The 27,776-nt window shown below is 32.7% G+C and overlaps 1 pseudogene across 1 annotated transcript; it reads left to right on the top strand.

Moving 5' to 3' along the window:
* The first annotated feature begins 6,771 nt into the window (after positions 1-6,771).
* Positions 6,772-10,972, top strand: LOC118194122 (adult-specific rigid cuticular protein 15.7-like; annotated as a pseudogene). Its single transcript, XR_015038277.1, has 4 exons — positions 6,772-6,798; positions 8,296-8,403; positions 9,497-9,975; positions 10,763-10,972. The product of XR_015038277.1 is annotated as an adult-specific rigid cuticular protein 15.7-like (transcript).
* Positions 10,973-27,776: the final 16,804 nt, after the last annotated feature.

Below are 27,776 nucleotides of genomic sequence, written 5' to 3'. Positions count from 1 at the left end.
CGATCCTGTTACTTTTAGATGATGTTCTGGACGCTAGATGGCGCCAGCAGTAACATAGCTTCAAGAAAATCAGTACAGATGTAAAAATATCATTTTAACTCTTTCCCTGCAGATAATAAATAATTTTAAAAAATTTCTTCCATTCGAAAATAATATCACCCACTTAGAAGAAAAAAAATTCATTTGATAAATTGAAAATATTAATTAAAAATTAAGCATAAAATAATCTTTATAATATCTTAAAGAAGGTAATCAATGTTCGAAAAAAAAATTAAGAAATTAAAATATATGTCTTCTACCCCTCTTTCATCGTTTAAAAGAAACTTTTCGATCGGTAAACTCGTTGAACGCTTTGCCTTTTTTTTTCTAAGTACGAATTTTTAGTCTTCTGTGGTAACAAAAGCGTGGCTCAGTGGTTAAAGCGCGTAGCTGGAGATCTCGACATCGTGGGTTCGGGTCCACGCAATTTTTGAAACTGTCATGAAGGGCAGCATAAATCACCGTACAAAACAAAATGGCCGAGGTTCTCCAAAGACCACGTGATTAATAAATTAATTAGGTAAGTTAAATAATAATTAATTAAATCCTTCATAAATACTTACCGAATAAAATTAATGAATGCCTCGGCGATTCAGCACACACGGCATGGCGGGGAAAAGATGAGTCATTCCAAAGGAACACCACGTGATCCAATATGGCGGGCGGACGTCACGTGATCCAACATGGCGGATGGAAGTCACGTGATCCAATATGGCAGAGGCCACGCCCCCGTTGCGTCATCCTTTGTTCTATTACGTCATGGCGGCATCCTTTTGCCGCATATAGTGGGGGGTATACTACTCTCCACGTTAACAGAATTAAAGTATCGGAACCAATGGTACTTATTAATTCCCACTTTTTTGTTAATTAATTTAAATACGTTAGGTTTAACTAATTAATTCAAACAAATCCGACTACCCGGAAATTTAGAGTAAGAGTTTACAAAATTAAAAATATTTTTAAAACCTGCAGCATTTAAACTGATCAATAAAATAAGTGTTTAAGTTTTTATAAAACATAAGACAAATTTCATCTTCAAAATTTGATAATTTTTTCCCTCATATTACACTCTTATATAAATCTATTACGAAAAAAAAGTAATCTTTTCTGCTTTCGAATTAAAATATTTATATGTATATATATATATATCTTTATATGCATATATATATATATATCTTTATATGCATGATGAGTGACTGTAATTAATTATGAGAATTAATAAAGAACCGAACCAGCGAATTTATTATAGTGTGTGTTATTTGGGATGTGACCCAAACATATCTGTTCGCAGTCGGCCGGAAATTGAATTTTGTGCGTAATTAAATAGTGTTTCGTTTTTCAGAAAGCAGGAGTGTTTGTGTTTGCCAGTATTCCCAGCTTGTTCTTTTCAACGAATATCGCTGATGTTGGATAAGGATATTCATCAAAAGTGAATCACCGCAGAGGTAAGTGATTCCTCTCTTGTTAATTCTGTACATTCTGTGCTTTGTTCTTTTATAAATAACAATGTTATTTCAGGGTGCTAAAAAAGAAGATTTAAGGCTCATCAGAAATAAATCTAAATGTTGACGAAAAAATGACAAAAGCAGATTTAACTGATATTATTGAGAATAGTGAAATCTTTAAAATTAAACAACATTTAGTTAAAGAGATAGCAAACTCTATTATCGAAAAAAGAAAACAAGTAGAGCAAAAACAGCAAAAACTTGTCGAGTTAGAACAAATAAAACTTGAGAGATCAAAGAATGAGTTATCTAAGCTTAAAGCAGAAAATTAAAACTTGATGGTTTAAGCGAAACCGAAACAAAATCAGAGTCACTAGATCAATTAATAAAAAGTATCAGAACCTTAAACGTAAAAATTCCTATACGGCCTGAGAGTTGGGGATTTTTCTTTTCGTCATTAGAACGAGCGTTTATTACAAAAAAAAATGTTTCGGAGGATTATAAAGCAGAAATTCTGTTAAATCTGTTAGGAGACAAAGCTTCGAATATAATAACCAATTTACATGATAAGGATATCGCGAATTATGAAAAAGTAAAAGAAATAGTTCTGAAGGAGTTTCAGCCAACATCATATTCGTGTTTAGAAAACTTTAGAAAAACTGTTAAACAACCACATGAAACTCATGTGCAGTTCGCTTCACGCTTAGTAACTACCTGGGATTGTTATTTAAAATTAAGGAAGATAACTGACTTCGAGACCCTCAAGCAACTTTCAGAATGATTATATTCAGTTCCAGACAGGTTATACCAATCTTTAGACACGAGAACAGCTTCTCACATTGCAGTGAGGCAAGGTGATTCATGGTTTTCACCTAGTGAGTTAGGTACAGAAATAGATTTATATTTCACGTCACGAGAGAAACCTCTTACTGAGAATTATCATGTTAATCTTAAGTATAACAGCTCAAAAGGTGTAGCTAAAGTGTTTTTGTCAGATGTTAAAACAGAGAGCTGTATTTTGTATTTTATGCCTTGGGAATCACGGTTTGGCAAAATGCCCATCGTATTTAAAATTACCGGTACAAGAAACAGTACAGATTGTGAAGTCTAATAAATTATGTTTTAACTGTCTACATATGCTTTCAGTATCAAATTGCCCATCGAAATATTCTTGTTTTTGTCTAAAACGGCACCACAAAACTATTCATTTTCCGAAAGCAAATATCGTAAAGGAGAAAGAATGTTCTTCATCGGAACAAAATAAAAACAAAACAAATGTATCTGACTGTAACATCCCCCAAACGAGATGACTCATCAACCTCGAATGTTAATGCTCAGGAGTTCGTACAAAAGGCATTTATTAGCAATTATTCGAATAAACAGAGTACAGTTTTGCTTTTAACCGTCGTATGTTTTTTAATTGATAGCGAGGGAAGAAAACACAGAGTGAAGTGTCTGTTGCATGGCGGCAGTATATCGAACTTTTTGACACGTAATTTTATTGAGCTTTTGCAGTTAGGGAAAGAAAAAACAAACATTTCGGTTTCGGGAATAAATGATGTTACTTTGACAATAAAGCATAAAATTAATGCTTCGATATGCAATAAAGAAGGAACTTTTATAAAGAATTTGGACTTTTTAGCAATTCCAAAAATAACTGCTGATTTAATACCTTCGCGCAAAATTAAAATTTCAGTGCAAGATTTTCCTAATTTAAAATTAGTAGATGAAGGATTTAATGTTCCAGAAAGGATAGATATGTTGTTGAGAGCGGGAGTTTTTTATGAACTTTTAAAACCGAGTCAAATTCGAATGAATAATCCTGATCTTATTTTTCAAGATACAGTTTTTGGTTAGTAGTGATGGTTATTAAATGTGTAGCACGTAAGTGCCTGTATTTATAATGCTGTGTTTCTGTACTGCATTATGAACTGATCAACTTATGCTACATCTCAGTGGTTTGTAGCTCAACATCGCTAACTCATAAAGTGATGAATCTAGACTAATATTCCTGGTACCTTTGTGGTGATACGCCAAGTTATTGCAACTAATATTGAGGGTGTGGTAGTTGTAAAGGAAGTATCATTGTTACTGTACCAAACCTTGAGCGTTAGTGTTGTTTGGTACAGCTTTCACTAGGCTGCAGTTCCCCTAAGAATGTTAAGTCGAAGCACTGTTCTCCCTTGCAAGGAGCAAACATGTTGTGCTGAAACTGCTAGAGCTTTCTCATTTTTAATATTTTACTGCACAGAGTCTGATAATGCTCTCAATCTTATGTTTGCTCTGCTCTTTTTCACATGTATTCTCATACCATTGCGGCCAATAGGCAGTGCTAGGAATTTTTGGGTGCTCATTCTTTGTGTTCGGACGATTAAAAAGGTAGTGATCTGGATCACCTAGCTCTTCGCATTAACATGAGCCTGAGTCTCGTTTTCCAAATCTCTGAAAGAAGTGTAGGAATAGAGCATGATTCGTATAAAATTGGGTCTGTGCACCACTGTGTATGTGTCTTTGTAATACGTAAAACTTTTGAGAAGATCCGGTAAGTCTTTCTTCCTGTATTTTCACCATCCCATCTTTTTTTTTTTTTTTTTTTTTTTTTTTCCCGGTTTACTGGGTTTACACGCTTACTGGTTGCTGGTTTACACGCTTACTGGGTTTTCGAGTCGATTATGATCGTTTAGCTGCAAATTTAGCTCGCAAGTCTGACACTTCTTTCCCCGCTATTGCCACATGAGCAGGAACCCAGACCAGATCGGGTCTATCATCTATTGGGATATTTAGATGAATTTTTTGTCTGTTCTGTACTATTGAACTCCTACTTCTTTGCTTCGAATTGCCTCCTAGCCTGAGGCTGTTTCGCTAAATACAGTTATCTTTTCAGCTACATGAAATTTGATCAAGTTGATTGATGGTTTTAGCGCAAGAAGCTCTGTCTGAAAGAGGGAATATTTCCCTTCTAGGCGTCGTTTCCAAATTTTTACTACTTATTTTCCTTAGAGTTCACAGTAGGCGCAACCTGTATCCCTTTCGTTTTGTGAACTATCTGCATAAATGGCCAGGGCTTTCTCTTCGGATGGGGTGTATTGCAAGTACGCGGTGTGAGTTAAATATTACTCTGCCGGGGGACCCAGCATGATCGGCTAACGCTTCTCATAGTCTGTGTGAACGAATGATTTCCGCTATCAAGGCGCAGTGCCCTTATTATTAAGGATTATTTTTCCATTTCTATAAAAATGGTACTCAAATAAAGTCCGAAATCACCAAAGAAGGATAATTATACAATACAGACGATGACGATATCGAAATACAAATAAAACTCATAGATGTTTTATACGTTTCTGATCTTGAATGAGGGCAAATATCTGCACTAAAAGTCACAAACAAGGGACTTACAGTTGAATTTGAAGCAAATGTTTGCAAAATAGAAAATAAAAGTAAACGATAGAAATTGCTAAAACAGAAGAAAATTTATGTAACATAATCGAATCATAATGGGAAAAAGCCAAAATTGTAGTTACAAAAAGAAGTGAAAACAGCTGGGTGGGTCTTTGGCATAGAAGACTAGGACATAAAAATTATGAAGCACTCAAGAGACTGAAGAATGATGACCTGGAAACCGAAATAAGAATCTACTGAGAAATTGAAAAAGATAAAGAATGAGACTTGTATCAGAAGCAAAATTTTGGAATAATCGTATCCCAAGCAAAATCACTTCTGAACTTGATACATTCGGACATTTGGGCACGATTGGTTTGATTTGGTTTGAGTTCCGAACCTGCTGAATCTGCTGAATAATGCGTATATCGAAAATGATCATCTCTGTTGTTCTACTCGGGTAAACCCTTTTGCTACAAACATGCATTAGTACAAGATTTCCCTACCCGACACAAAACCGAAGGGGGTTTTCTCTTTTACGAAAAAAAGGCTACAAACTGAAAGTACTCGTTAGTATTTAAATTTTAAACTCTTAGGTTCAGGAGAAGGTTTTCTTGATATTTTGAATATCTGCAATGTAGATATTTTCGAATGTCTTCAACGAAAGCAATTTCTGCAAGAAACATTCAAACTTAGAAAAGTGTCCCAAGTCTTCCACATTAAGTATAACAGATGACCATTGCAAATGAAGTAAAACATGCCTAGACATTGTAGATACTCGTAATCTGCCTGTTTGGGTAAATTTAGAGGAAGACGAGATGTTAACAGATGATCCTTTTCATTTCTCTGTTGCACTAGACTTTTCTATATTTCTGACTTACTCATCTTCCCGCGATTCAGGTTAATTAATAAATACCATTACCGCCATTTTTAAATCTTCTACTCAGCCTACTGTCTTTCTTATTTTGGGTTACAGTAAACATTGCACATGTAGCAAGTAACATTGTCATTTTTCCTAGTACGCTATGATCATGTAGTGAGTTTCATTCTACTTGATCATTACCTCTTTATTAGGAGTTAATGCTCAATTTTTAGATATTATATGTTATTTAGTATTTTCAGTTTCTGTGTCTGAAAATTCTCAAATGTTTTCTTCTTAAAGCAGGAGTTACAATCTGCTCTTTACTGTATGCCATTGAGATTTTCAAAGTCTAATAAGAAAGCTTCGCTTTAGCGAAGAAACCAGCTGTACTTTTTAAATACATGTAGGTTTCATAATGCATGACTATAACCAACTAGTCTGAGCTGCCATGCAGAAACTCAAACTTCCACTTCAGTTACAGTTATTTGCAGATGTTTTCAAACAAATGACAAATTTCACTTTCATCATTCTAATTCTTTGTCGCTGAGGTTCCTCTACCCTTTGATGGTGAATACAGCGCATCATATTTTCATTTTACTTCTCACCATCAAACGAAACATTTAATTTTCTTACGATTAACGGCTCCAAAATACTTCACCGATAAGCGATAAGACAATTCAAATAATTATATTAATGAATATTTGAAAAAAAATCAGTAGCCTATACTAAAACATTACTTGCAGGCAAATCATAATTTTTGTTATTTCTTTTATAAAACAACAACGATTCACTTCCTGAAGTATTTGAATGTATATTCTCATAAAGACTTGTTTTCTCGAAAGCCACCTAAGTTATCTGAATTATTCAAGCAGACGCTATACCTCGGGTGTGGTTTTCCGATAACCTGAAAGAAATGCAACAAAAATCAAAACAGTTTTACGTTTCTCCATATTTCTACATTCATATCCGTAACAGAACCTTGAAATGTTAGAGTATAAATACGAGCAGCGTATGATGCTGGTCATTAAGTTTCATCGAACTTAACGCCAAACAGTTTTCAATATGTTCGCTAAGGTGAGTACTTATTCCGATTTTTAAATAATAGCTCTCGCTTGCTGTATGTATTAATTACTGACATTTAGTTTCATTATGATTAACACTTTTTATTATGTGTTGGCTAAATATTTAAAAAGTTCTGAAACGCTCGAAATTTAGCAATACTTTTTTCTTTCTAAAATCTTTTCTTTTGTCGTTTTATTTTATAAGTTCGAAACAAATCAAATAAATTTAAGCGCTACTTTGAGTTTTATCGTATTAATTATCTGTTTCAAATTTTAATTATCTATTACATATCACAATTTTATTAAATTCCTTTGCTATATATTTCTTTGCTGTATATGTTTTCTTGCTGTTTTATTTATTTTCTTTGCTGTTTTTGCTATATATTGGATTATCTCCTAGTAAAAGACATTATGAAAATTAATAAAAATAGTGAAAATTAATAAAATATTTATATAAAATTATAAACGTCCATTTTATGAAAAGATTCGTTAAAATTTTTAAGAATTGTCTATTGAATGGATATAATTCATTAAAAGTACTATAATATTTGGGCAAAATTTAAAAGTGAGCCATTTTTATAAAAATACAGTCAATAAAAGTAAAAATTCAAACAATTTTTGTTAATATAGAAATTGACTTTTCAAAGGGAGCAGCTCAGTTTCCGCGAAGTCAGTCAGAACTAATTATAAAAACCAAATCATGTCGAAAATAGAAGCTCCAAAATTTACAGAATCGATGACAGTTTAAAGTTAACACGTATTTTACGTTTCTAAGTTTAAAAGTGAGAATGAGATTAATCTTATTGTAGTAATAATCCTAAAATCTGAAAATTATACATTTCATGAAATTTCTAGATGGGTCAGCATCAGAAATCCCAAAACAATATTTTATCTGAATAAGGCGATTAAACTTGGTACAGCCATAAGAGTATTGCTTAAAGTTGTTAACTATACGCCATATTAAAATTTAGGAATTAGGATCGCGGAACTTTTTATTTGTTTTTGTTTGCTTAATTGCCTACGATAAAGCATTCGAAAGCCATCTACCTAAAGGAAGGAGTGCCTTCGTGGAAGGTTTCATAAAGTAACTGACTTGTGTCTGAGTTTCACTTGCAAATATCTCCTTAACCAGAATTAGAATTCTAACTGAACCACAAAAGTTTAGCAGTTTTATCTATTCAGCCACTTCTAGTTTGGGTTTATTAAAAGGAAACTGTTGTTATTTTAACTAAACCATCGAATTTTCTAATCGCAAGATTAACAATTTCCAAAAAATTCTCATTATTCATGCAGTTGACTAGAACAAAAATGTCGGTGATTGTGAGATATTAAGATCGATTTTAAACAAATTTTTAATTGTAAGATGTTAAATAACAAGATTTTTAACTCAATTAACTTTTTAATCACTATTGATTGCGATTGTGGTATTAATTAATTGTTATAACCCTATCGTTATTAATAGGACCAAATCTTTAATTAATATATTTAAATAAACATTATATTGTTTCAGATCGCCATTCTGTGTGCTGCTGTCGCAGCTGTTTAAGCTAGTGCCCTCCTCCATGGACATGCAGCCTTAATTAGCACCGGTGCTAGTGCAAGCTCTAGAGCTCAAAATGTAAGTACTTTAATAGATCAGAAATAAATAAATAAACAAAATAAATATAGCTGTTTAAAGCATTTAATTGAATCTTTAAGAAAAATAAATTTCTGCATCGAAGTATATGGAGAAAATGTTCATTAGAAAATTTATATATATAATGGCGGGATAAAATTTTATTATAGTTGCGATAACAATTACTGACCGTGACGAGAGCTGGTGCCATCACTTCGAGCCAGAGATAAAGCGGGATAGCATGCAATGGAAGCGTGCGTCGTCACCTTCCCCTAAAAAATTCAAAATTAGGCCCTTAGCAGGCAAGGTGATGCTCACCGTCTTTTTCGGCCTGAGAGGTACTATTCTTATTATCGAATTCCTCCAGTACGAAAAAAATATTAACAGTAACGTGTATTGTGAAACACTCCGTAACCTACGCAAGTCCGTCAAAAGCTCACGATTCTGCTTCACGATAACTCGCGTCTACACGTCTCCGAGGTCATAAAAAGTGTAGTGGCCAGCTTCAAACAGGGGCAGCTTGAGCATCCGCCTTGACATGTCGCCCTGCGATTGCCGTGCGTTTGGTCCGTTAAAAACACATCTCAAAGCGAAGCTCTTCAACTCGGACGATTGACTGAAGAATGCAGTAGCAGTCTGGCTCATGTCACATCTACAGAAATTCTGGGACCAGGAATCCAGGCTCGTGAAACAGTGGGATAATTGTGCTCCTGCCTGTGGTGAATATTTGTGAATTAAAGACTTCAATTATGCCTATAATGTCGTTTCTTACATTTTCATTTGAACACTCCTTATATATAATTTCTACTTTCTTTATAAAAATTATAATTTTTTAGTACAATATGGATTTATACTACCAAAAATGCATTTAATATTGCTCTAATCAATTTAGAAGTTTTTAAAACAAAATAAAAAAAAAATATTTTAATCCTTAAATTAGAAAATTTTAGTACCATCGCATTTCAGAAATAGAAACAATATTTGTTCTTCAAGAATTTCAGATTTTTTTAACTGTTATTATTGTATGTTAAGGTATTCGATTACTCGAAACTGTGCCTTTCAGTTGGTCTAAAAACTATGTTTTTCTATTTCACAGGCTATCGGAAATTATGCTTTCGGATACGATATCGTTGATGGTCTCGGTGCCGCTAACTCCCGATCCGAAGTCGGAGATGCTCATGGTAACAAGAAGGGATCTTACACCATTGCTGACATTGATGGAAGAGCTAGACGTGTTGACTATGTAGCTGATGGTCTTGGTTTCCGTGCCACCGTCAAGACTAATGAACCTGGAACTGCTGCCAGTGCTCCAGCTGCTGCTCTCGTCGCCAGCCTCTACGCTGTTCCCGTCGCCCCTGTCGTCAACCACGTCGCCCCAGTCGCACATGCTGCTGTAGCAGCTCCCTTAGCTCACGGTCTGTTGGGCGCCGGTCATTTGGGTTACGCTCTTGCTGGTGCTCATGGTGTAGTTGCCCCTGGTCTTTACGGACATGGCCTTTTGGCCCATGGAGCATTGGGACATGGGCTTGGACATTTAGCTCTTCATTAGATTAGATACTAAATAGTTTAAAGAAGGTAAGCATATTTCTTACATTGATATCACATTATTATTTCTTAATATAATTTATTATTATTATTATTATTATTATTATTATTATTATTGTTATTTTTAATGCAATTTTAATCTTAAGTTAGCTTTTTAAAGGTGTAGAAGATAAACTGTAAGGTTAATGGCCATTCTTAACGCTAGCATTCTGGTATAATTGGAAGCAGATCCGAGTAGCAATCGGAAGGTCCGAATTTAGAGTCTCGGTCAGGGCACTGAACATTTTTCACGATTTCGGCTCCGAAACAATGATTGCTCTCTACAAAATGTAGAAACATGCTGAAAGCCCTCTACGAAACAAAGTCTTTATCTCTTTTTAAGAATCGATATTTTCCCCGTGGAATCATCCTGCATCGTGTACTTAACAGTTAGTTTCCTTTAACATGCAGCCTCATATCTAATGTCATGCAACTTCTCTGAACGGTTTACTAATCAAATCAGTATGGGTACATTGCTCTTTCAGCAACTTTTCAGATTGAAACAAAATCAAGTATAATAAAAGTAACGATAAGCTTTTAGCGCTTTTGCAGTTATTTTAGAGTAAATATTTTTTTGCAGTAGTTGATATATTTAATCAACTACTCATTGTTTTGATTTTTCTTACTCAGAATCAGGTAATAGAAACTTCCGCTAAAATTTCCTTAATTTTTCAGACATTTAAACAATGTTATGTACGAGATTTTGGTGTGAAAAGTATTTTTACAAATTGCAGCAATTATTTTCTCATTATAAATATAATTTATTTTCTCATTTTAGGTCATTAAATGCTAGGAGGAATTGAGGTGCATTAAAATAAGGAACTTCTGAGCTTAGTCTTCTTGGGCACATTTGAAAAAAAAAAAAATTCCTACCACTGGCTCCATGCGAGAAAAAAATTGGAAGTTGTCAGGAGTATTTATTTCTGATGTTCGTATTTGAATTCTAGGCATTTCAATGTATTTTAAATAAAATATTTGTTTAATTTTACATTTTTGTGTACTCTTTAATATTACATTTTGTGTACTCTTGACTTTTCTTTTTATTATTATTTCTGATCTCTAAAATCAAATCAAATTATCCAACTTTGTGTTGCTACATAAAAAATACAGAAATTGATTAAAAGCAAGAAAGGTGAACTTTTTTATCTTCTGCTTCTATTACAGAATACTGTATAAAAGTATACTGATATCAAATTACATGATTCTGTAGAAGACTTAAATAACGTATGAACGTAGAACACTTGAATGCTTGAAGCTGATAACGAAAGCTAAACTCTTTCTTCATATTTCGCTATAGTTTTTTTCAACAGCAAAAACATTAATATAATTACTGTGTGAATACATTTATGTAAATAGTGCAACACAAATAAAATATTAAAGCAATATAATTCTTTTTCATATATAAAATACGTAATTTAAAAGCATATAATAAAATATAAAATGAGAAACATTTCAGTTTCGAATAATCTAAATAAATAGCTTAATTCTCATACATAAAGAAATTAAGCACTTTCTTTAACACTCATAAGTAATGCTGCCTCTAATTTTTAACTACTGATGTGCGAATTAATTTTAATTCGGGCAACTTCTTGTTACAAGAATTAATTCTCTATGTGAGGTTTATCCTTTACTGTTACTTTTGTGTTTAAATTAATTCTATTTTAACAGCTTTCATTATTTTGAAAAACATATATATTTAAAAAAGTATTTATTAATTATAAAATTAATACAGTAATATACATACAAGAATAACAAAATTATTTACTAAAATACAAATTAACTCTAGTAATAATAATAATAATAATAATAATAATAATAATAATAATAATAATAATAATAGCAATAATGTTCAGATTTATCAAAAAAATAAATAATTGCTAGGGTTTTATAACTACATATTAACTACATATAATTTATATATGTAGTTTATAACTACATAACTACATATTATTATTATATATAATAATAATATAATAATAACTACATATTATTATTTTCTCTTCTGTTTTTAAAATTTAACCATTCATCGTATAAATGCGATCCAAATTTATACTGTTTACTACTACTTAAATACGATTTTACTCATGTTACCATGTCTAATTGACTTTTCTTTCAAACAATTTCTTTACTGATTCTTTATTAATTCATTAAACTGCAATCTCCTTCACTGTCAACACTAGACGCCAAACAATGTTCCGCCGATATCCGTTAATTCTGAAAGTTCGGAAAATTGTTCATTCAGTAATGGAAACTTTACTATTTGAAAATTTTTTATCACTTAATTTTTTTTTTTTTTTTTTTTTTTTTTTGCACAACACAAATTTTAAGTAATTATATCCTTTATATCCTGTAGCACAATTATTTTATCTGTTAGTACTCGTAAGACCCTCGTTTTCTAACTAATCGAATAATGCTTTAAATTAAAATGATACCGGTGTTCTACCTATCGTTCAACTCCTGTTTCCAATCTGCAATAATTTCCCTCCATTAATTTTTTCTTGTTTTAATACCGATGTTAACTCTTGTCGAGCTTATGAAGAGAACTTTTGAGAGTTCTCGGACTGTTTTTGATTACTCCCATTTAAGAAAACATTAGCATTGATTAGCCGCTCAACTTTTTTTTCCCCTTCGCCATTTCTTTCTTTTTGCATTTTTGAATCAATTAATCAAGATGCTGATACCACTGTTAACGCTGAAAATTAATTAAAGTAACAATAAATAATAGTTAAAGTAAACAATAATTAAAGGCAAGCAACAATAAATAATAGTTAAAGTAAACAATAATTAAAGCCAAGCAACTCATGCCTTAAAGTTCATACGTCTCATAATATCTCCAGATTAACATCGAAACAGTTCGCAGAATGCAAATCGTAAAATTAAATTAAAATAATAAAACTCATGGCATTTTATGGATTGTATTACTGAAATCTGAACAATCGGAATTTTAAATGTATAAAAATAATGCCTTACCTGTTTGTTAAAATAAAAGTTTTAAAACTTAGGATTCCATTTTAAATTGCTTTACGAACGGTCTCTACCCACAGCTTCAAAGCAAAGAATAATAAATTTAAGCATTATCCTATTGTGTAGTGTTTTAAAATATTTAATTAGCATTTATGTGTGTTAACCAGTGGCGTGCGGTAGGTTTTCATGCAGGGTGTGCAGAGAACAACAATAATAATAATAAAACCATAAAAATGTACATTAAACACTTCTTTAACTTTTTATTATTCATTTGTACACAAAATCCATACGTCTATCCGCGTTACTAACAAAATCATCAATTACATGATCATAAAACTCTGGTTTTGACTGTAATAAGTATAACATTTCTTTTCTATTTAGATAAGATTTTCTATTTAGATAGATTTTCTATTAGAAATAAATTTAGATCCTAGCTCATTGTATTGCGTGCATAATTTATTTACTCTTTTCAATGCTGAAAATGATCTCTCAACCGAAGCAGTTGAAAATGGAATTGTACAAATTAAATGTGCCAATTTATTTACTTCGCTTAGGGCATCTGTCAAATCATTCAGCATTATATGCTGAATAAGTTTCGATAATTTCATTTCGTGGTATGACTCACTACGATAAAGAACGCATAATTCATTGGTTAGCTTTACAAAATCGAAATGTTTTGCATAAGCCTTCTTTAACGAATTAGGGCATTCATCCGGAAATTTACTTTGATATTTCTTTAAAAAACTGAAATTCAATAAAGGTAGTATTACAATTGCGAAAAGCTTCAGGCAGCATATTTCAACGAAAATATCCACTTTGACCGCTTTCGAATGCAATTTAACTATGTTTTTGCGTAATATCTATACGTAAGGACAGAATAAAAGACTCTTTTTCTCCAAAAAAAAAACTAAAAAACTGCTTTAAAATGAATTCTGAAGAGAATTTTTCGTGGCATCTGTACGAACGTGCGTACGAACGTATCTCGCATAACTCAAAAAGGAGTAGCCTCAGAACGTTGAAATTTTGTATATAAGACTACTATAACATGTGGATGTGCACCTCGTATTTTGGTTTCAATCGGCCGCGCCAAACGTATATAAATATATTTATAAGTATATCCACTCTGTTACCCGGCTCAGTGATCTCAGTTTCTTTACTCTTATATGTTTGTAAATTGTACATTTTTTGCTTTAAAAATGATTGAATTATGTTGTTTTTATCTTCCGGCTAAAGTTTTTATGCCTTTCGTTATTCTGGAAGCAATATTTGTACAATAATCAACAATTTAAAAGCTGTTTAAGGGCGGTTAAGTTTTAAATAACATGGCGGACATATTTGTTTACATTTGAAACAGCAGAGTTGCAGATTTGTTGCCAATCTAGAGACACTAAGCTTCGCAACACAAAAATAACGCCTTCTATTATTATTGCAAATTAAATCATGCTTAATCCTTTCTGGATTTTTTCGAGGAAATAAGTATTTAAGATTTACTTCGTAATTTTTAATACAGATATTTTGAGTTTTTATGTATTTTTGCCTTGTCGTGAAGTGAAAACTGAATTAATTGAATGAGAAATACTCAATCGTCTGTGAAAAACTGTTTCTTTTTCGTTTTGTTTGCTTAATTTCTTTTATACATCGTTCTAGCTTTGTTATAGTATTTGAATAGAACATGTGGCAACGATTAGATAATTCTTTAAATGATATAAATTTTGTGCATTCTGAGTTATAATATGAACGAAATATAATACTGTTAAGTAAACCTAGCGCCAGAGTGGGGCTATGGTAAACAAAGTGAATTTTAAAGAATGCATTTATTCTATTGTGGTTTATACGCTGTCGGCGAAGTAGGTTTAATTCAATCTAATAAGTTAAATGAAATGCAAGAAAAAATGCGTATAATTTAACATTCCGTACAAGGAAGTCATGTGGTGTACACATCAGATTTTTTTAATTTGGGGAACCCACTACAGAAATAGTCTCTTCATATAAACTTCATCAAATGCAACAAAAGTTCGCATATTTTGAATTGCATCTTTTACTTCCTCTACGTTTTGACTAGAATATGCTATATCTAAGTTAGTTTTTTGTAAAATATCAAATAGAGCATCAGTATAACTAAACACTTTGGCAAAAATATTTAGGAGAAAATTACCGTTAAATTCTTCAAAAAACATGTGATAACTCTTTGCAATATTAATTGTATCGTTATCCCAGCCCTCTGGATTCTCAATAATATTTTCAATTAAATCAGATATTCCTTGCCTTTCGCATTTTATGGTATTGACCAAACCAGATGAATAGTTCCAACGTGTTGTAGCTAATTTTGGAAATTTTCTTTTAATAATTTCATTTAAAACAGGATTTCTTTTTGTAGACACCGAAAAAAATGAGGATATGCCAGAAATTGTTGCAAAAAATAATTTACAATCTTTTATAAACAATACAGATTGCGACAGAACTATATTAAGTACATGTGCGCAACAATGCACAAATACAGCTTCTGGGAAAATGTCTTTTACTTTTTTCTGCGTCCCATTCAACGCTCCTGCCATGACTGCCGCCCCATCGTACGTTTGAGCAATCAGTTTATTCTCACACCCCCAACTCAAAATCGTTTCTTGCACAACATTACACAAAGCTTTCGCTGAACGATCACCACTAACATCTTTAAAAAACAAAAATTTTTCCACTGATGCACTACAATTATTAACTCCATTCGACACAAGTTCAGTTATTAACATATCGTAGCACAGCCGATAATTACGATTTGTGAGATATGTCAGATATTTCATCCAGCATAATAGCAACGAATGGAGTTTCTTTTACCTCATTTCTAATTTCTGAAATTACAATATTTTTTATCGGTGCAATAATATCATTTTTTATTCTATTGGAGGTTCCAGAAAATACAGTTGCAGTTCTTAGATGGGTTGCTAAAAGGTCATCATATTTACTAATTAAAGTTATTAATTCTATATAATTTCCTCAATTAAGGGAATTTATATTCTCATTGTGTCCACGAAATGCATCATTGTGTTGAACAATCTATGAAGCCTTTTGTTGATCTAACATTAAATCTGTCCTGGCGGTACTAAATGTTTTTAATAGTATTACGGCATTTATGTGAGATTGTGTTTTTTCATGTTTCTTTGCAGCTTCGTGGAGATGATTTAAATCACTGTAGCCTTGTTTTGTCCAAATATTCTTGTCTTTTTCAATTACAACAAAAAGTAAACATGGCCAACAGTACAACTTATTCAATTCACTACAACCGGGTAACCATTTAAATTTTTCATACATGGATTTTTGAAAATGTCGTACACACTGTTGTCCTTTAATCTTAACGTTTTGCGATAGAATAATATCTGGCATCGGTCTACTTAATTTAACTATTTCGTTTTTTGTAGTAACGTCTCGTCTCGAAAATGAATTTTCCAATAAATCTTTAATTATTGAGACATCTGAGTTCTCCATTCTGAAATGGGTTATTTATTATGGATATAAATTTAAAGAATACAATAAATAAAATATTTACCTACGAGTAGTCTAGGTATAACTATAAAAACAGCTAAACTTACGAGAATTTTACTAGCACTGGAGAAAAAATCATGTCTTGTGTTGTATGGTGTCATATCGGCGGCGAAAAAGCAACGCTTCGGGCTTCCACGAAAAAATTATATTTTCAGCAAACGTAGCACCAAACGGCGCCCGCCGCTGCAGTGCCTCATCATCAGCCTGATGACATCAGGATGAGTCATCAGGATGCTCATTGGTGCCGAAAAACCGAACGTCTGTTCTACGCGCAGAGGATTTCCCTGCACGCTGGCACAATAGAACGAACTGTCTTGTTCGGTCAGTGGATTAAATTATATTTATTAATTGTTTTAACATTTGGAAATCATATATTCTTCGAAAAACATCTTGACAATTTTTAAAAACAAAACCAGGGATATGGTGTTAAACAGATAATAACTTATATACTGTCTATAAGACACAATGAATGGTAAAATTTGGACTGTTCTGTTAAAATTCGTTTCTTTTTTGTCTAAAAAAAACAAAATTGTTTTTCAGCGAATTATTTCTATAAATATAATACATCACCGAAATTACTTTACCACACTAAAACATTTACCCTTATATTGATGAAATACTTCTTATAGTTCTGTCTTATAGTTCATATAGTTCTGTCGCAATCTGTATTGTTTATAAAAGATTGTAAATTATTTTTTGCAACAATTTCAGGCATATCCTCATATTTCCATAAAAACAAAATCTTACAATATATAAATTTGAACATAAACCGTCTGCAAAATCGTATGGCCAGTTAATCAGTTAAAAACCAAAAGCGCTTCAGCACGTACGTCCCCACTCTAATACAGCGCTTAATAAACCGTACCTTCGGATGATTCTGAATGCCAAGTGCAGGAAAAATAGCTGCACTTGCCTCAGTGCTATAGTATGCTGTGCTTCTCCAGTAGCCCATACATGTAAAGCGTGATTTTCTATTAGTGCGCAGTGCGTACACATCAAAACTTCCTATATTCGTTTGCTTTTGAACGCGCTACGTGGTGCAGCACCTAGTACCGCACGCACTGCGGGAATACAAGCAAGCAAATCAACATAATATTTGAATATATTATAAATAACATTTATTATATACCGTATAAAGATAGGTGCAGAAAATTATTGTCTCTCATTTTACCAGGGTGTGCAGTGCGCACCCTGCACATATGGACCGCACGCCACTGGTGTTAACATTCTGTATAAACCTTCTGAATTAACATGCCTGAACAAAACAAAAAAAAGTCTGAGAGGTTTCAGATTTTAACGATCGCTCAAAAAGGTTCCTAAAGTTGTTTACGCTCTCTCTGAGTTCGCAGTCTGCCAGTCTGTTCTTGCACACATTTCTGATAACTTTTTTTTTTTTTTTTTCTTTTTTCGTCTTTTTAGTTTTATTATTAAGAAGTGTTTTCTTCTCACTTCCGCCACAGTTCGACAACGAAATCACAAAATTTTTAAAACCTGCTTCGTTGCGTATGTTTTGAATGCGCGATGCATTTTTAAGTGTTGTCATACATTTTTGTATTTTTCTTCAGGCTTTTCTCAGTTTATCATATCAATGTTTAGTTTTTAGTAAGATGGCTAACAAAAGTTTTTTGTCTTTTTATTATTGACCTTTTTATTCGTTAAATATCACATTCTTCGCATTTACTCCATATGAAATTCAATTCAACAACAAAATCAAAAAATATTTAAACAGAATATATGCTTTTTCAGCTCTAAAATTCCCCATAGAGGTTAGTTTAGGTTATTTAATTACGGCAAAGCCTCGAGGGCTATCTGCCTAAGAGGAGGGAGGCCTTCGTGGAGGACTTTCTAAGGGAAACTAGCTCGTATACACGTTACACATGAGGAAAACCACGAAAACACTCATGCAGCCAGCCCGTTCGCGGGATTCGAACCTCGGACCGAACTACCAGTGTTCAGCGACTTTACCGCTCGGCCGCTGGTGGGCAATTTCCCCATAGAGAGTTTCCCGCGCTGGAAGCAAAAATGTTTTATTCCATACAATGTTGCCACTGCTCGCTCTCAAATCGTTAAGTTTATTAATCAAAAATTCGTTAAAGTTTTGAAAAATAGGAAAAAATAATTATAAAAGAAATTCAAAATTCAAAATTCGGGCTTCCAGGTGTCCATATTCCGTTATAAAATGACTGTAGACACCGTCATTTATTCGCAGTGCGAGGTACATGCAGATTCTTCCTTATTTAATTTCTTTAAAAATAACACTGGGAGACGATATTTCGTGGCAAAAAATTTGAAAAGTAATACGTCGTTTATAGTGAACCGACGCAAAATCGCATTTCGACACTAATAGCCCTTTTGCGGCTAAAAATGAACAAAAAAGTTTAGAAATTTTTTACAGCTCCAAGAGTAAAACTTTTTACAGTATACCCGGAGCAAATCCGGATATATCTTCCTCATCGTGATGTTTTCATCAGTTTACATTCCAAATAAAAATAATATTAAAAAAATTTAAAAATATATGGCAACATTTATAATACTGACCCAAATGTGAACCTTAATCCGCTGACTGCGGATTGACTGACTAAGACACACACATTGTTTCTCTTCGCCTTTTCTAATACAAGATATTACTTTATTTTATGCATAATAATTCGATTAGTTCTGTATATAATTGTAATCACATGCTCTTAATGCTGTCAAATCAAACATTGCTCATTGCTGTACTTCATTTTTAGAAATCGTTTCCTAAATGATTTCTAAAAAGCGTAAATTTATAAAAGTTGGCATAGAATTAATGTCAGTTTTTATATTTGTGCCTTTTTGTTTTACTTCGAACAGAGCGAAATGGATCAAGCACTGTCAGATCGCACGGCTGAAAATTTTACACAAGGCTGCAATTTCTTCAGAAACGTCACTTCAGAGACATGTAAATTTGTATTTAATTCAGTATTTTCTAACTTGATTTTGAACTAGAATTGCTCGCTTCATCTTGCTTTAAAGTATTTAATTAATACTTCATTATTAATACTTCATAAACCATCCAGCTCCATTTAATGGTTTGAAGGTAATAGCTTCATTTTCCAAAACAACACTAATATCTTGAAATTTATCTCGTTTCCTCTCGAATCTAGAAAATACGGTGCATTTCCTCACCAAAGTTTGAATACCTCGCATTCATATTAATTTCTTTTGAAGCATCACAAATACACAAAACTTTACACAGTGTTGTTCAACTAAATGTGGCGTATTATCTCTTAGTTTTGCCGGTACTCCATTTACCTGAGCTAAGATAAAAGGTACCACATCAAAAGTAAATGTGACTGTTTTTTTTTTTTTTTTTTTTTTTTCAAATCAATATTATTTTCTCTGTAATATTCTTTTATTTCAGAATCAATTGAAAAAACATCACAATATTTTAATTGAACTATTCCATCAAAATCAGTTTTATGCTCGTTATTCTGTCGGCATTTAAATTTCAAGTGTAATATTAAACATTTTGGGATAGAAATTTCAGTAATATTGTCGACAATCAAAGTGTGAAAATTAGATTCCTCGAATTCTTTTATCATGTCAGTTTTTACCACAGAAATAATAATTTCTAAAAACTTAAAAGCATAATTCTTACTTCGCCAGTTTTCCGGTATTTTAACATATTTTGTCATACGAACATTTACGCCCTAGACAGAGTTCAGTGAAGTGTTTATTTTAATTGTTAGTAATACTTTATCAATAAATACTTTGAGCTTACCAACGGCAAACCGTAAAGTCGCTGAGCACTGCTGTTTCTATCCAAGGCCCGAATTCTGTCAAACAGACTAACTGCATGAGAGTTTTATTAGCTTTTCCCATGTGTAATGGGAATTACGAGCCAATTTCCCTTAAAAATCCTCCATAGGCAGATAGCTGTTAAGTTGCTTTTTCTTAATCAATTAGCTCTTAGCTTTCTTAATCAGTTAGCTTATTTTCTCTTCATGAACGGATCTTGTTTTTTGATGTTTGTCTCGGATCTCATTTTGCTGATTCTCATCATCATTTTGATCGTTCTCATCATCAGCTAATCCTTTTGCTGGTAGCAAGGGATTATTGATTCCTAATTTTGTTTCACTGTCCACTTGAGACTAGTTATTTAAACACCATTTTAACTAATTAAATTTCAAATTATCTGTCCATTTTTTTATCGCTAATAAAATCATTATTTCCATGTCCATCACGACAGCAAATACAAGTAACTCCATTTCTCTTAGTTGTATAAAAAATACTTCTTGTAACGAAATTTCTAATTGATTTTTACTGTTTGGTGTCACTCTTTCAATTATTTCACTAAATCATTCCATTTTAAAATCACTTGTCGTTTTTCTTCCTTTACAAAGCTTTACAGGCTTAAAAATAAGTATATCAACATACAGTAAAATGCATGAACGCATCATTTGTTAGCTGCACTTCCGGGCAAAGTACCACATGCCCGCGCACTTTACTTACCCCATAAGGAGAACGTGCAAGCTTACCAACATCCTTCCCTATAGTTGTACGGCGTAACATAAGCGCGCGTATTAAATTCAGTGAATACATAATATATCCAATACGATTTATTTTAAATATATAATTTTAAAATGTCATTATGAACATCACTATTATTTTAATTAATGACGCATTTGTGTGTTAATTTTCTAAGGGGGCTGTATACCTTCGAACGCTTTTTTTTTTTTTTTTTAATTTTTAAGTTTGTGCATTTAATTTTGGCTTTAAAGTAATTAATGATGAAGAAAATGAAGAAGCTGAGTTATTTAATGACCATTAATTTTGTATTTTGGGAGTAAAGTAAGAAAACAAGCAAAAAAACAGCAATATTTACAATAAATTAGAAACACTCTGTTAAAAAAAGTAGAATATATTTTTATATTTTGTAAAATGCAAACCCATAATAATGATATTCTCAAGGAGGTAGACTATTATTTTAAAACTAGGAAGTTATTTTAAAAAATTTTAAGCTAGAATGTGTATTATACCAAAGAAAAAGCATATTTTCTCATTAAAATTCATGTTTAACACATAATAACTTTATAAAAAAATGCATTTATCAATTAGTAAATAGTCTATCTCCTTACACGAAGTGTTCTAAATATGTATACCAATTTCCATAAGATTTCAATCATAATGTTTAGAGATATTGTGTTTCATGTTAGCATTAAAACACGAAAAATGAAAAACGAGATAAACGCATTTAAAGAATTTAAACACTCGATTACCTACTTTTGATCAGTTTGTAAACTTAGAATTCCGCTTATTTATAACTAATGCCCTCTTGTTTTTCAGAATTTACATTTTTTTGCTTTCTAGCAGCTTTTAAAAATTTTCTCTGCTTTTTAAAGCCAAATCAGGGAATGTGGTTTTGCATTCTCGATACGGTTAACATCAAACCTTTCATACTCGTTTGCAGTGTAGTAACTAATATCTATACCTAATTTACCGTATCTATACCTAATCTATATCAGTATCTATCTACACCTATAAAAATTAATGAATATTACTTTGTAATAAATAAAAGTAAACAAATCTGACACACCCACTTCGGCTTTTCAAATATTTACGTCTTGTGCACTTCTGGTATGCTTTTAGAGGACAAGGTGTCAAATAAAGTATCATAACTTCGGTTTAAATCAACGTCGGAACCAAATTCAAACAGTTTTTTTAAACTTAAGAAATAAGACTTTCATCGTGCGTAAGAAAAAAAAAAATGGAGTTTTATTTATTTATTTATTTACTTTTTTTACCAAAATCTCGGTTTCTAAGGTATACAGCCCCCTAGCGTAAATTTTTTAAAAGAGAGCGTATCATTATAGCTTAAAGGGAACTCTGCTCATGTGAGAAAGATTTGTTTTGTTTTATTATGGAAAAGCACGCAAGGGTTATCTGCCAAAAGGGAAGGACACCTTCATGGAGGGCTTTCTGAGGGAACTTGGTTCGTGTACACGTTCCACACTGGGAAAACCACGAAAACGTCCACGCAGGTAGTCCGTTCACCTGGAATCGAACTCAGGTCGGAACTACCAGGGTTCAGCGACTTTAATGTTCGGTCGCTAGTGGGCTAGCTCATAAGAGAAAGAAAGCTGTTACTCGTAAGAGTGATGAAATGACCTAGAAACTGCGGAATATTATTTCTCATTTGAATATTCTATAACGGATGTATGAGGTTCGATTCCCCATCGAAATATTTTCTGATTTCTTATTATAAAATAAGAAATAAAAAAATATTTTCAGCTTCTTTCGAAAAATGTTAGACTGAATATTTCGAATTAAATAAATTCAATTTAACTAGAACAATTCGCACCAAATTTTATTAAATTTCGATTGCGGGAAACATTCTGTTCAGCTTAACGTACTGAAAATTTCGTATTTTCGACGAATAACTTAAGTTATCATGCTTATACAAAGTTTTTTTCCACCCCCCTCACCTCCTGACTTCACTTTCTTACTCACGAAAGAATGTTGACCTAGCTAAAAGCGAACTCGAGTAATTACCCTCGTAAAGAATTGCTTACTCCTGAAGGAGTAACATTTTTCATATTATCTGGTCGAACACGATGTTTTTACAGATAAGACTAGACGAAGACAGTTGTTGAAATATAAAAAAACACCGAGAAAAACCTTGAAATTCTCAATACGCACGCAAGGCTCATTCTCAACGCCCTGGAGGACGTTATCAGTTCACACTTTTTTTTTTTTTTTTTTTTCCCCTACTCCAGACTGGTAACCTATATCGAATGTTTCGTTTTCACGCCGCGTTGGGCACTTCCTGTTATTACTCGCATTTATCATAAGCAAACGTAGCTCCAGGCGATTACATTTGTATCATTTATAAATATTTCCTTCCACAATATGCATCTTCGTTTCAGCTGTTGTTATTTATATTACAACCATTACTTCTTCAAAGACTTTACAAATATTAAAACGCTTTTACAGTTTTTAAAAGCTATAGCATTCGCTCCCCCCCTTTTTTAATTGTTTCTTAAATTTTGCTAAGTGTATTAAAAATTGAATTATCGTTGGTTTAAATTTTGCAGATCGCTGCAAAAGCCACTGGCAAAAATTCAGACGCATAGGATAGTCTTGCGAATTCAAAGATTTTACTCGCTTAAAATGGAAGAGGTGCAAGCAATTTTCGTTTAATACTCACCAAAAGGTATGTTGACTCACACCCTACGTTTTATGCAACAGCTGTTATATTTGACTCGAATCTGTGGACTCGGGTGACGTGGAAAAAACCTGTTTCACAAAATTGACGATGTAGAAACATTTTGTGATACGACGTACGTAAAGTCTCCTATCACTGACTATAGAACAATCGCAAATCGCGTCTTCCCTTACTGAAATGCACACCTACTGCCCTCCACCAGCAACGGTGTTTCTTTATGCAAATTACTAATATGCAAGTATGCTCGAGACATAGTTTGAAGCAAGATCTTTTTAAATGAATGATAAAAGGTTCCGTGGGTGCTTTTCTTCGTATTAAGCAATTCATAGGAGAGGTTATGTGGTCCCAATCTCATTTTAAAGTGTTCGTTTTTAATTGTAAATGCATTTTAAATTGTATTTATGTCTAAATAAATGGATTCCTACCTGAATTTCCTATGTGAATATTATTCGTAACTTTGTTCTGTACCTCTCCTCCAGGTTTGTACCATGAATTTGGAATCGCCCTGTATACATATTTCCTTATTCAAAACAGAAATTTCCACCTTAAATAAAGTTTTATCATAAACAAAAGAAACCTTTATCAGACTGCAAATTAGGCAACTTTCTGATATCTTCAGAGATAGCCTAAATGAAATAGGAAAAAAGAACTGGAGAGCATTTCAAAACATTTGTAGTAATATTTTTGATTTTATAAAAATAAGAAATCTAAAAATTGTGAAGATTTAGCGGAAAAATTATTTTTATCATATAGAACTTTTGATTGCAATATTCCTATGTTCAAAGACTTCTGAAAAATGCTTCTAGAGCAGTTCAGAGTAAAATCAAAAATTCCTTACCTTATCATCTTTGAAGTAACATCCATCAAAACATACGCATTTGTTTCAGCGGTTCTGACGTTCCTTAATGCATTGCTAGAAAGTTTCTATTAACATTTGTCAGCCGTAGGCTCGCGCATCCCATCGTTTTGAATGGTTTGAATGTCTGAAAAAATGGTGATTTTTGCGCAGAGTTGGTGAGTTGCGATTACAATTGTACGACCAGTGGTAAAATTCTGGCGTCCCACTTTCCCGTACCTGTATAGAGCTTGCTGTGTAGTAGTAGAATGTGGACAACAAAAAAAGCGGATACTATGACCAAAGTGGTTACAAAAAATAAAAATGCCGCTCATAAATTACGTTCAATGCCCAAAGTTGGGCTCAGAAAATATAATTGTCGTATATTCCGGAGTGTAACGGCATTTTTAATACAGAAAATAAGATCGAAATTAACGGGTGCGCGTTGTCCGCCGGATGATAGATTTAAAATAAGGAAAAGATAAGCATATAAAAATTTCCTTTCTACATGTACCTAAATGCTATTACTGGCGATTCTGGAGATTTTCTAGGACCCAATTCGCAACATTTTCAGCATATTCATTCTTTGGCGTATTAATTATTGTGATATTATTTTTCTCACGTATACAACTTTCACCAATACCAAACATCCTTGCTATAGCCCGATTTACATTTTCTTCCGCATACTGAATGACTTTGCATATAATGATCTCACTTCGCAATAAGGCAAAAATACATAAAAACTCAAAATGTCTGTATTGAAAATTATGAAGTAAAGCTTAAACACTTATTTCCTCTGATAAATTCCAGAATGGATTAAGCATGATTTAATTCACAATAATAAAAGAAGGCATTATCTTTGCTATTGAGAAGCTTACTTTCTCTAGATTGGCAACAAATCTACTATTCTGCTGTTTCAAAACTAAACAAGCAATGGCCGCCATGACAAAATTATTAGGCTTAGCGACACTTAAACAACTTTTAAATTGTTGATAATTCTAAAAATATTGCATACAGATTTACTAAAGACATAAAAACCTTAACCGGAAGATGAGAGCAACATAATTCAATCATTTTTAAAGCAAAAGATGCGCAATTTACAAACATATAAGAATAAAGAAACTGAGATCAATGAGCCGAGTAACAGAGTGGATATATATATACATATATTTATATACTTTTGGTGCAGCCGATTGCAACGAAAATACGAGGTGCACATCTACATGTTATAGCAGTCCTATATACAAAATTGCAACGTTCTGAGGCTACTCGTTTTTGAGTTATGCGAGATACATACGTACGTACGCACAGATGCCACGAAAAATTCTTTTTAGCATTCATTTTAAATTAGTTTTACAATTTGTGGGGGGGGGGGAATCAGTCCTTTATTCTGTCCTTACGTACAGATGTCACGCGAAAGCATCGTTAAATTACATTCGATAGCGGTGAAAATGGATACTTGCGTTGAAATATGATACCTGAAACTTTTCGCGATTACAATACTTCCTTTTTACTTCGTACAAGAAAGTAAAAACGAAACTTAAACTAGTGGTTTAACTGTTCATATTTGTTAGATCTACTTCTTTAATCCATTGCATAACAGCAAATAATTTTCATTTCCCGCCACTGGTATCACTACGTAAAATGTTATAAAGATGGTGGCTTATGCTGGGAGTCTTGGTGAGCGTTTCTTTCTTCATGACACCGAGCTTCATAAGAGTAACAGCATGTTTTTGCCTTTATGTAACAGCGCACATGTGTCTTTTTCAAGAGAATGTCAACGGAAAGAAAGGTGATAGTAACATGATATTATGCCATGAAACCCTTGCATCTTGGCGAACGGTGGAAAATCTTAAATAAAGATCCCGGTACCTTTCTTCAAGTTGTCCTCCACACTTAGACCAGCTAATCCGGGCCTGCATACAGATAGAGTTAACCGACAAATACTTAAAAGTATATGAAAAGATCAATTTTATAAGCAGCTTTTCAATAAGAAAAGTTTTTCATGTCATTTAGTAAAAATTAAAGAATGGAGAGTAGCTTAACAGATATAGATACGTTTTAAATATATAGAAAGTTAACTTATTAGGTTTAAAATTATATTTAAGTATATATATATGTGTGTGTGTGTGTGTATGTGTGTAATATCACTAAATGCGCAGTCATGAATCCGGTACTATTAACTTCTGGCTGTAGGCATGACTAGATGGCAGGGAGGAATAAGACGTTGACAAAACTAATTTCGGCGAATCACCATCTTTATTTCTAGGCATATCAAAAATTATTTCTTTCGTAGACAAATTAGTTTCCGATCATATCTGAATACAACTAAATTTTATATACACATATAAAAAGCTACGACGTCATTTTAAGCAGAGAAGTATAAGCGGCGCGGAGCTGTTTGCATGGCAGAAGTCAGGGAAAAAGGGAAGTGTAGTTCTCGTGACTCAACATTTATACCTCGTTCGTGCAGAGAGTATTCTAAACTATGATTGGTCAGTATCAGTTTCAGTTACCTTTTTCAAGCAGTGTTACGTAATTTGGAATGATCTCGAATTTGGGAGAACAGATGAATTTAAAGGGGAGAGCATTAAATCTAGAATGTTAGTAGGTAGTAAATGAGAGTTTTTCGCCACAGGGATCAGGCACCAGAGGGATCCCAGAGGGTGGAGGTTACTGAGGGGCTCCCAGACGACGGGCCTGCTTGGCGCACAGTGGGGGGGGGATTTACGGAGGAGTACGTGCTGGTTGCTACGTCACCAACTTTGTGCATCTGACTTTGTGCAGCGGAAACCAGTATGAAGCTGATGGATTGCGCATATGGCAATTCTATTCCAATTTTCTCAGACCTTTGTATATCCTCGATAATGAATAAATTCATAACTTTAAATTTATTTTGTGGGTGTTTTAGGTTAAGATTTTTTTTTTAATTTCACGTTTCTTTATAGTACAAACATAATTTACGTAATTTTCTTTTCTTCTCGCCGTTAAATTAAAATTTACTAATTTTCACTCCATATTTTTATATACAATCATAAGACTTTCTTTTCTTTCCACATTTCTAAATATTACATCCCCCCTACGTTTAACTTGCAAAAGTAATATATTTTATAAAAGTAATACTTTTTCATAATTTACATTTTTTCTCTTTTTATTTTACAAAAGTTTCCGCCCCCTTCAGCTTAATTTTTTACTTTCCGTTTTTAACAATTTTCGCTTTACTTATTTTAGAAACGTTATGTTTATTTTCATACGATTATTTATTTATTT

This window comes from Stegodyphus dumicola, chromosome 12, assembly GCF_044657685.1.
Source record: "Stegodyphus dumicola isolate Sdum_Otavi_A_Nest chromosome 12, ASM4465768v1".
NCBI classification, from domain to species: domain Eukaryota; kingdom Metazoa; phylum Arthropoda; class Arachnida; order Araneae; family Eresidae; genus Stegodyphus; species Stegodyphus dumicola.
Note: the sequence above shows the minus strand (reverse complement) of the source record. Positions and strands in the feature narration are given on the sequence as shown.